Raw genomic sequence first — 9,495 nt, forward strand, 5'->3', positions numbered from 1 at the left:
CTGGTGTAGGTCAGCCGGGTGGTGCTGGGTGAGATTTTCTGGGATCCTGCTGTATTGTGCCAAGTAAATGTCAATGTAAGAAGCATTCAAAACTGTGAACACTTGTTGAGATTTTATCTGAGCCAAACTGTCATTTTCCTTGAATCAAAATCTCAATGGATTGAAATAATGCTCTGGAGAATGGCAGTTTTCACCTTATTTTAGATATTACAATCAGAAGTGGAGATGTATGTGGGTTGCATGAAACCCACTGGTGATAGATTGGATAAAAAGTAAAATGATAGACACATACTTCTTTCCCATAGGTGGATATAGGAAAGAACAGCCAACAATGAACTCAATAACAATGAGGGGATTTGTGGTCTTCGCAGAGCACAGAGTGTCCAAAACAAGGAAAATTCCTTTGACATTCCAAAGCTATGTTCTTGTAGATTTCAAAAGACAGTAGATAGGCTCAGTTAAGGTAAAGAATCTTTAGAGAATATTCCAGCCTAGGACCCAGCGACCCACCATAAACAGCTTTTAGTTAAAAAGTTTTAACTTCAGAACATCCTTTGTGATAACTTTAGGTCTCTGAGTTTAAAAGACCACCACCCAGGCCTTCCCTGACCTAATCATGGGTTAGCGAGTATCCACTTTTTGTGTGGTCACACTCTCCTTCGGTCACTCATGCCCCACTTCTTGCCACCAATCATGTCCCTCCTCTGTCCCACCACAGGAGAAAAAACCATCAACCCTGAGTAGGAAAAGGACCAGTAGGGTGCCAGCAGCTGCAGCTTCCTCACGAACTGTGGGCCTGGCCAGGACGTCCACGGTGCTCAAAACACAGGACCCCCAGAACCTGTTCGCCACCTGGGAGGTGGACTGCTCCAGCGCCAGCTGTGTGCCCAGGGTGTGTAGTCTCACTTTAAATAAGCTAGTGATCTTCAAGAAGCTGCCCAAGGACCTCAACTCCGTGGTAATTTCCGTGAAGATGCGGGACTCCAAGGGCATCCTGAGGTCCCAAGAGATTGTGCTGCCCCGCAGTGAGCCAGTGCAGACCGACCTGGCGCTGACCTTCTCCCTGCAGTATTCCCACTTCCTCAAGGGCGAAGGTAACAAGCTACTGATCATGCTGGAGCAGAGGAAGTGCTCTAAGAACAGGACCGTCCTGGGCTACAAGACACTGGCCACGGGCGCCATCCACATGGCTGACGTCATGCAGCGAAACCCCAAGTGTGGCCAGATGCTGAGCCTCTGCAGCAGCGTCAAGGAGTCCTCCACTACGGTGGCCGAGATCTGGATCTCCTCCCTGTGCAGTCAGCCCATCGAACACGAGGACAGTGCCGTGCAGGTCAGCCCCAAGGCCAAGTCCGCAGGTAACTACGAGGGGCAGGATGAGAGCTCCTTTACTGAGCTGCCGGCCAGCTGCAGGGGAAAGCACAGACAGGACCTGCACAAGGATGACTTGGAGAAGGGGAAGCCAAAGCAGCAGCAGCGATCAATACGAGGAAACTTGAAGCAGAAAGTCCTGGCGCTGTTTCACAGGTCCAAAGTGTCAGAGAGGGACCTTCGGTCTGACATGATGGGGAAACGCCGGAAAAGTGACCCATACATGGAGGATGATGAGAGTGTCCTCAGCACCCCCAGGCCCAAGCTCAGGCCATACTTCGAAGGCCTGTCAGACTCCAGTTTGCAGACAGAGATGTGGGGCAGCCACAGTGACAGGACCCAAACAGAGCCTCTGAGTCTGCCCCACATGCCGGAGAATTCGTGGGCCCTGGGAGGCAAGCAGCCAAGTGAGAGCGACAATGAAGTTGTGGCCCACAGCACACCCACCAGCAAGGTGGACAAGATCCAAATCTCCTCCCTGTCCAGGCCGCCCATCGACCACGAGGACAGCGCCAGGCAAGTAAGTCCCAAGGCTGAGTCCTCGGACAACTACTCTGAGTGCAAGTGTGAGAGCTTCTCGCAGCTGGAGGCCAGCTACCATACCGCCGGCCAGGAGGAGGATGACTTTGATGAGGGGAATGTCATATTCAAAAGGAGGACCCTGACCAGGCAACAGAACTACCACCAGAAAGTCCTGTTATGGCTGCACACAGTCCAAGTGTCGGAGGAGGTCCTGGACCCCAAGCAGGACCATGGGGAGCATGTCCCAGAGGTGGAGGAGGACCTGAACCTCCTGTATGACATGCTGCAGAACCCCAGTGACAGTGGCCCAGACACTGAGGACGATGACAGCGTCCTCAGCACCCCCACACCTAAGCTCAGGCCATACTTCGAAGGCCTGTCTAGCGGCCCAGACATGAAGGACAATCACAGTGTCCTCACCAGCCCCAATCCCAACCTCAGGCCATACATGGAAGACCTGTCAGACTCCAGCTTACAGATGGAGATGTGGGGCCTCCACAGCACCAGGATCCAAAAGGAGCCTCTGAGTCTGGCCCACCTGCCTGAGAACACGAGGGCCCCGAGAGGCAAGCAGCCAAGCCACAGTGACTCCAAATTTGTGGCCTACAGCACACCCACCACTAATATTCGAATGGCCTCCCTGTCCCGCCAGCCTATCGATCATGAGGCCACTGCCATGCAGGCCAGCACCAAGGCCCAAACCTCGCATAACGACTCCGCTGGAACATCTGAGAGCTTCTTCTTTGAGCAGGCAGCCAGCTACAATGCTGTCCACAGGCAGTCCCAGGAGAATAACTTTGACAAAGGGAATCTGATAGTAAGAAGGAGGTGCATGACCAGGCAACAGAATTACCACCAGAAAGCCGTGGCATCTATGCTCATGGCGCAAGTGTCGGAGAAGGTCGTTTCCTCAGAACAGGCCCTTGTGAGGCATGTCCCCAAAGTGGAGAAGGCTCTGGACCATCGGTATGACATTGTGGTGAGCTCTAGTGACAGTAGCTTAGACATGGAGGATGATATCAGTGTCCCCAGCACCCCAAAGCCCAAACTGAGGCGATACTTTGACAGCATGTCAAGTGATAGTGGCTCTGACTCAATGGCCCACAGAATTCGCTCCCCTGGGAATAAGCTGGCGCAGCTGGAGGACAACCGGGAGGCAGGGTCCTCCACCCAGCGTTGGTTCACCAAGAAGCTGCCATCCATAGTGCGCTTCACCAAGTCTCTAGTCATGCCCTCCAGCAGGTCCAAGAGGAAGCAGGCTGGCCACCGGGGCTGCAACACAGCCCTGAATGAGTGGGTCAACAGACTGGACAATGAGAGCCCAGACCCGCAGAGCCAGCGGCAGATCCCCAGGAAGCCCGTCTGTGACCAGCTCAGCAACATCCTCATTTCCCAGGACAAGATGCCCGAGAACATCATCCTGGTCAACACCTCCAACTGGCAGGGCCAGTTACTTTCAGACATCCTGCAGGGGCACACGCTGCCCGTGGTGTGCACTTGCTCCACAGATGACATCCAGGAGGCCTTCAGCATCATCGTCTCACAGATGCAGAGATACTGCAACTGCAATTCCCAGGCTCTGACGCCTGTGAAGATGGCGGTGGCAGGGGCACAGCCCTACTTCAGCGCTGTGCTGCGGGTCTTCGTGGAGCAGCTGTCCCAGCAGCCACCCCAATGGCTAGACTACATGCGCTTCCTGGTTATCCCGCTGGGTTCCCACCCCTTGGCCAGCTACCTGGGCTCCATGGATTCCCGCTACAACAACTTCTTCCAGGACCTGTACTGGCGGGACATGTTCAACAACCTGGAGTCCCAGAACACCTTGCAGGACACACAGGGTGTTGTGTCGAGAATATCCGAGTACTTCGCGGGGGCCAACTGTGTCTACCTGCTGCCCATTGCAGAGGCCATGCTCATGTCTAAGCAGCAGCGCCCCAGTGAGAAGTCCTCGCAGCTCATCCCCTTTGTGGGGGCAGTGGAGGTTGGAAGAGTGGAGCCATCTGCAGCCATGTCAGGAGACTCAGATGATGTGGTCCCCTCATGCTCCAGTGAGCTTCTGTCCCCTACCTGGAAGGCCTCACCCAACACACTCTCCCCCCCGTCAATGAGTGGGGGCCTGTCCTCCACCAGCCAGAGTGTCCATGCAGGGATGATGGAGCTGCAGGTGGATTATTGGACGGCAGCCCAGCCAATAGATACGAAGAGAGTAGCAGAGAAGAAAGACCTGCCTACCGTCAAAAACACACTCAAGTGCTTCTTCCAGTCTGTCGAGGTCAGCAGGCTGCCCTGCAGTGGTGAGGCCACAGCAACACCGGCCATGTCCATGACAGTGGTCACCAAGGAGAAGAAAAAGAAGGCGCCCAAGAAAACCAAGGACGAGGATGTGGAGTCCAAAAGCCAGTGCATCCAGGGCATTGGTCGCCTGGTTTGCAAGGCCAAGCACCAGCAGAGTATGCTGCCGGTCGTCATCGATGGCGTGGAGTGGGACGACGTGACGTTCTTCCAGCTGGCAGCCCAGTGGTCCTCCCACGTCAAGCACTTCCCCATCTGCATCTTCGGGCACAACAATTCCACCTCCTAGCCCCACCCCTCCCTCTGCCCTTCACTCTGCCTTGGCCAAGCCCAGAAGGACCCAGCTGCTTTTCTGTGAACAGTTCAGTTTACTACAGGCACAGACCCTGGAAACCCAAAGAGAAACCATTTTGAGTTCAAATGCGATCACAGCCTGAAACCTAAGGGGGTTGCCCCTCACTGGGAGCTCCTCATTGCTCTGTTCAGTAACCAGAACGCTCTGGCGGGTGGGAGTCAGGAGGGCAGTGTTGAGCTGGAGCATCATGGAAGATGTGTGTTGGCCTCAGGATGCCCAACATTCTCAGTGAGAAGGGTTCTGGCCTTGAAGACCTGCCCTACCTAAAAGCCATGACTCTGCTCTCTGGGAGCCAGCTCCAGCCTGTGCCCAGACTCAGAGCTGGGCAGCCAGAGGTCAAGGGCTAGCCTCTGATTGCAGCATTCTGAGCAGAACATGGAGGCCAGTAAGCCCAGTCCTGGGATCCAGCTGCCAACCAGCCAACTGGTCCAGCACCACCTACTCAGGGTTACCAGTTAACTTCAGCCTCACAGGGAGAAATAAAAAAGACCTGTATGGTGCACATCGCCCTGGCACACTGGCTAGACAAAGTGGTCGATTACCTGAGCAGAGAACCCACCTTTGTTCCTATCTGTTACTACAGAACATTTGCTACCACCCAACAGCTGTGGGACCAATTATTTACCAGGTGAGCCCCTCCCCCTCCAGAGGACATGGTCACCAGGCCACCTGTTGGCTGTTTGCCTTCAGGTCACTGCAACTCTCTGAGTATTTGTTCTTCTGAAACCTCGGTGAACCCAGGAGCAAGCTCATAGGGTTATTGTAGGGACTCGCTGGGGTCCTCCCTGGTAAGTGTTCTCTGGGAGCCTAGACAGTGGAGAGGTCTGCTGGAGGGGCTGTGATTGAGCCAATTGGTTATTTTCTCTTCCTGTTGAAGAAGCCACTGCCAAATTTGTGATTCTCTTTGGGGCCTTGGGTTAAGCTCTTTTCTAATATTACAAAGAGATTGGAGATCCTATTAGGGGTCTCTGTCCCAGGTGAATCCAGATTAGAGATGCCAGGGGTGAGCAGTGGGGCCACAGGGTCACCCAGCTATCTGAGATGGGGCTGGTTTGGGCTCATTCAATCAGCAAATATATTAGAAGCCCTGCCAGTACAGACATGTTTCTAGGCACTGACCATAACCCAGTGTTCACAGCAGACACCAAGCCTGCACTCCAGAGCTTCCCTCTGGTCGGGAGCGATTCAGTCACACTAGGCTGCACAGGCTCGTTGTGTCCACAGGACACCCGATGTGACGTGTCCTGGCCTCCTCTACCTATGGCTGCATCTTCGAGTATTGTGAAGAGGACGGTAGACCTCTGTTCAGCAGAAAACGTGAGTCAGTTTTGGATCAGATCCATGAGGGGAGTATGGGGGCTGTGAATTCAAGGTGCTGGAAAACCCTGGATCCCACTCATGGTGGGATTTCTGCAAGAGGGCAGAGGTCTGAGGACTTCCCTAGAAAAAAGGACACGAGTCAGAGAGCTGTGCATGTGGATATGGGTGGTGTGGGCGAGTGGGGAGGTCAGTGGACAGAGAGCCCCTCAGAAAATTCATAGCCTTCCGCTCCTAATCCCAGCCCAGTCTGCACCCCTATCCCTGGGCCTTGCTCCCTAATCTGGTAGAACCTCCTCAGTGGCAGCTTGGTGTACGCCGCCCTGTGGGAGTTGAGTTTCAGTGGTAGGCAAAGAACCACACAGGACAGATAGTGAATTAGGCAGCATGTAGGTGCAGGAGCCAAAGTTTGAGGTGATAGGAAGGCCCTGGGGTTCGTTTGTTTGCTCATTGGTCAGTATTCCTGAAGCACCTACTCTGTGCCAATGAGTGACATGAACAGGGTGGACACCAGCCCTCTCAGTCCTAATGGGAGGGAACAGGGACACTGAGAGAGCATGTCAGGTTCCCCTGAAGAAGGGAACAGGTGTATCCCTCATTGATTCAGAGCTGTCAGGTAGGAGGGCTTTCTGCCAACCATTCCTGGGTAACCAGGCACATCTCTGCCAGGACTGCCAGACTGAAGGTGGACAAGGAGTAGGTCTGGCTTCTGGATGGGCAGGAACAGCAGGCACAGGACCCCAGGCTCTCTGAGTGGTGCTCTGGGAGGGCCGTGTGGAAGGGAAGGGCAGGCCTCACATTCTGCTGCTCACCTATCTCTCTCCCCAGGGCCATCTCCTGCATCCCGGGCATCTGGCTGGACCAGCACCTCCAGAATTTCCCAGCCTGATGATGCTGTTGGCTTCCACAGAGCTCAACTTTCCAGTCTGCTACCTGCCGAAGCAGGCCCAGTGCCTCCATTCACAGCGGGAGCACCTGAGCCCACTGAGGCCGAGACAGGAAGAGGAGGCCTCCGGGGGTGGTGTGGGTGAGTGTGCCTTTGGAAGGCGCACAAAAGGCAGTGAGGGTGGTAACATGTCCTCTTCTTGCATCTACAGAACCAGCTCCAGAGCAACATCAGGAAAACCCTCAAGAGGCAACGCCACCCTAGTGGCCTCTCCAGAGCCAGAGCCGGATCCAGGCCCAGCTTTCACTGAACTTTAAGAGGCAGAAGAACCACCTGCAGCATTTGAGCAGCTCACCCCAGTTCCTGCAAGGCCTGTGGTGCCAGATCCTAGGCCACAGCGCGTGTCAGCGGCCACGGCAGAGAGGGCACCCCCATACCCCCATTTAGATGCAGTGTTAGAAGTTTTCTTTTCATGTTACATATGCTTATAATTTTACTATATTTTATGATATTTAATAACATACAGTGTACTATAGAGAACATTTACTGAAATACTCTTAAACATAATCTTAATTTAGATTCTATAAAATTTAACCCTATAAACCCTCAAAGCTTTGAGCAAGTCTGTTTTTCTGGACCCTGACCCACCCAGGGAGAATTGTCCTCACCTTCTCCACCTGCCCTTCCTGGAGCCAGGACTCTGCTTCCCAGGGAGCTGGCTCCACCCTGTGCCCAGACTCAGAGATGACCTCCCATTCGGGGCATCCTAAGCCCAACATGGAGGCCTGTCAGCTCAGCCCTGGGCCTCCATGTTGTCCCAAACACCACTCACTCAGGCTTCCAAATAAGCTTGACCCTCACAAGGCAAAAAAATAAATAAAATTAAAAATAAAAATGGACATGTACGGTGCAGACCTCCCAGGAACAGTTACTGGACAAACTGGTCAAATCCTTGGTGCCCAGCTTCCTGGGCAGCGTCCCCACCTTGGTCCACACCCACCCTTCTGTGTTAATACAGAACATTTGGGACTAACCAACGTGAGTGGGACCAACCATGTACCAGGTGAGCCCTGCCCCTCCACAGCACAGTGGTCACTCAGCCACCTGCTTGCTGTGAGTCTCCAGGTCACTGCATCTCCCTGAGTGTTTGTTTCTCTGAACATGGGGAGAGCCAAGTCCCAGCTTCTAGGGTTATTGTAGGAACTTGGGGCGGCGGGAGGGGGGTTCCTCCTGGGAAAAGGCCCGCTGGGAGCCTGGACTCTGGAGAGGTGTGCTGGAGAGGCTGTGGTTGTTCCAATTGGCCATTTTCTCTTCTTTTAAAGAAACTTCTGCCTTATTTGTGATTCTCCTCAGGACTTAGGCTAAGCTATTTTCTATTTTGATAAAGACGTTGGAAATTCCATTAGGGGTCCCTGTCCTGGGTGAAGCCAGATTAGAAATCACAGGGGTGAGCAGGGGGATCCCAGGCTCACCCAACTATCTGAGATGAGGCTGGTTTGGGCTCATTCATTCAGCAAAGGCCCTGCCCCCAGGACTGCACTCCAGCGCTTCCTTCTAGTCAGGGGTGATTCAGTCACACTGGGCTGCACAGGCAGGAGCATCCACAGGACAGTCGATATGACTTCTTCCTCAAAGTATCGCTGATCACGTATTGTGAAGCAGAAAGTGGATCTCTGGACCAGCAAAAAAATGAATGGGCTTTGGATCAGAGCCTTAAGGGGAGTATGGGGATTGTGACTTGGAGAAGCTGGCAACAGCCTGGAACCCATGCCTTGTGAGAGTTCTACAAGAGGGCAGAGGTGTGAGGGCTTCTGCTAGAAAAAAAGGAGGGAGTCAGCTGTGCATGTGGATTTGGGTGGTGTGGTTTGGTGGGGAGGGCATGTGGCTGCACACACAGAGAAGAGCTCGCAGAGGCTGGGCTTAGGCAGGAGCACAGAGGCGCTCAGGTCAGTGCCCAGTGGCCTGCAGTCTGGAGGTTGTCCTGGGGTGGGGCCTTGAATTGGGACTTCAGTGATGGAGATGGGAGGTTTCTTCCTTGGAAGGCACACAAAAGGCAGTCATGGTGGTAACATGTTCTCTTCCTGCATCTACAGAAGCAGCTCCAGAGCAAGATCCAGAAACACGTAAAGAGGCAACACCAACTCTGGTGCCCTCTCCAGAGCCAGAGTAGACTCCAGGCACAGCTGTCACTGAACTTCCAGATGTGGAACCACCTGCAGCTTCCGAGCCACTCGACTCAGCTCCTTCAGAACCTGTGGTCCTAGATCCTGGGCCACCGCGTATATCAGCTGCCACAGCAGATGGGGCTCCTTCCCCTCCTTTATGTGAAGTTTTAAAATATTTGTGTTTATCATATATATGTTTATAACTTTACTGTATGTTTCTTATACTATTTAGTAACATACAGTCTAATTAAAGAAAATGTAATGAAATACTCTTAAACATAAATTTAATTTAGATTCTATAAAATTTAACTCTACAATCCTTCAGAGCCTTGAGCAAGTCTGTTTCTTCTGGGCCTGCGTCGTGTTACTATGAGTCATAGGTTGGGAAGAATTAGTCTCTCAGGACCCATTTGCTCTAAGGATGTGATGTTCTTGAGGCCCAGGACAATGGGCCTTTGGGGGAAATTGACTGATGAGCATGGGGGCAGGGACCCTTTATGCCAGGGCTGCCCCTCAGAACCCACATTTCATTTAACTTCATCTCCCACCAGCACATGGCCAAAGCGTGGTCTTAAGCCCCCCTGGCT

The sequence above is a fragment of the Myotis lucifugus genome, unplaced genomic scaffold, assembly GCF_000147115.1.
Source record: "Myotis lucifugus unplaced genomic scaffold, Myoluc2.0 scaffold_19, whole genome shotgun sequence".
NCBI classification, from domain to species: domain Eukaryota; kingdom Metazoa; phylum Chordata; class Mammalia; order Chiroptera; family Vespertilionidae; genus Myotis; species Myotis lucifugus.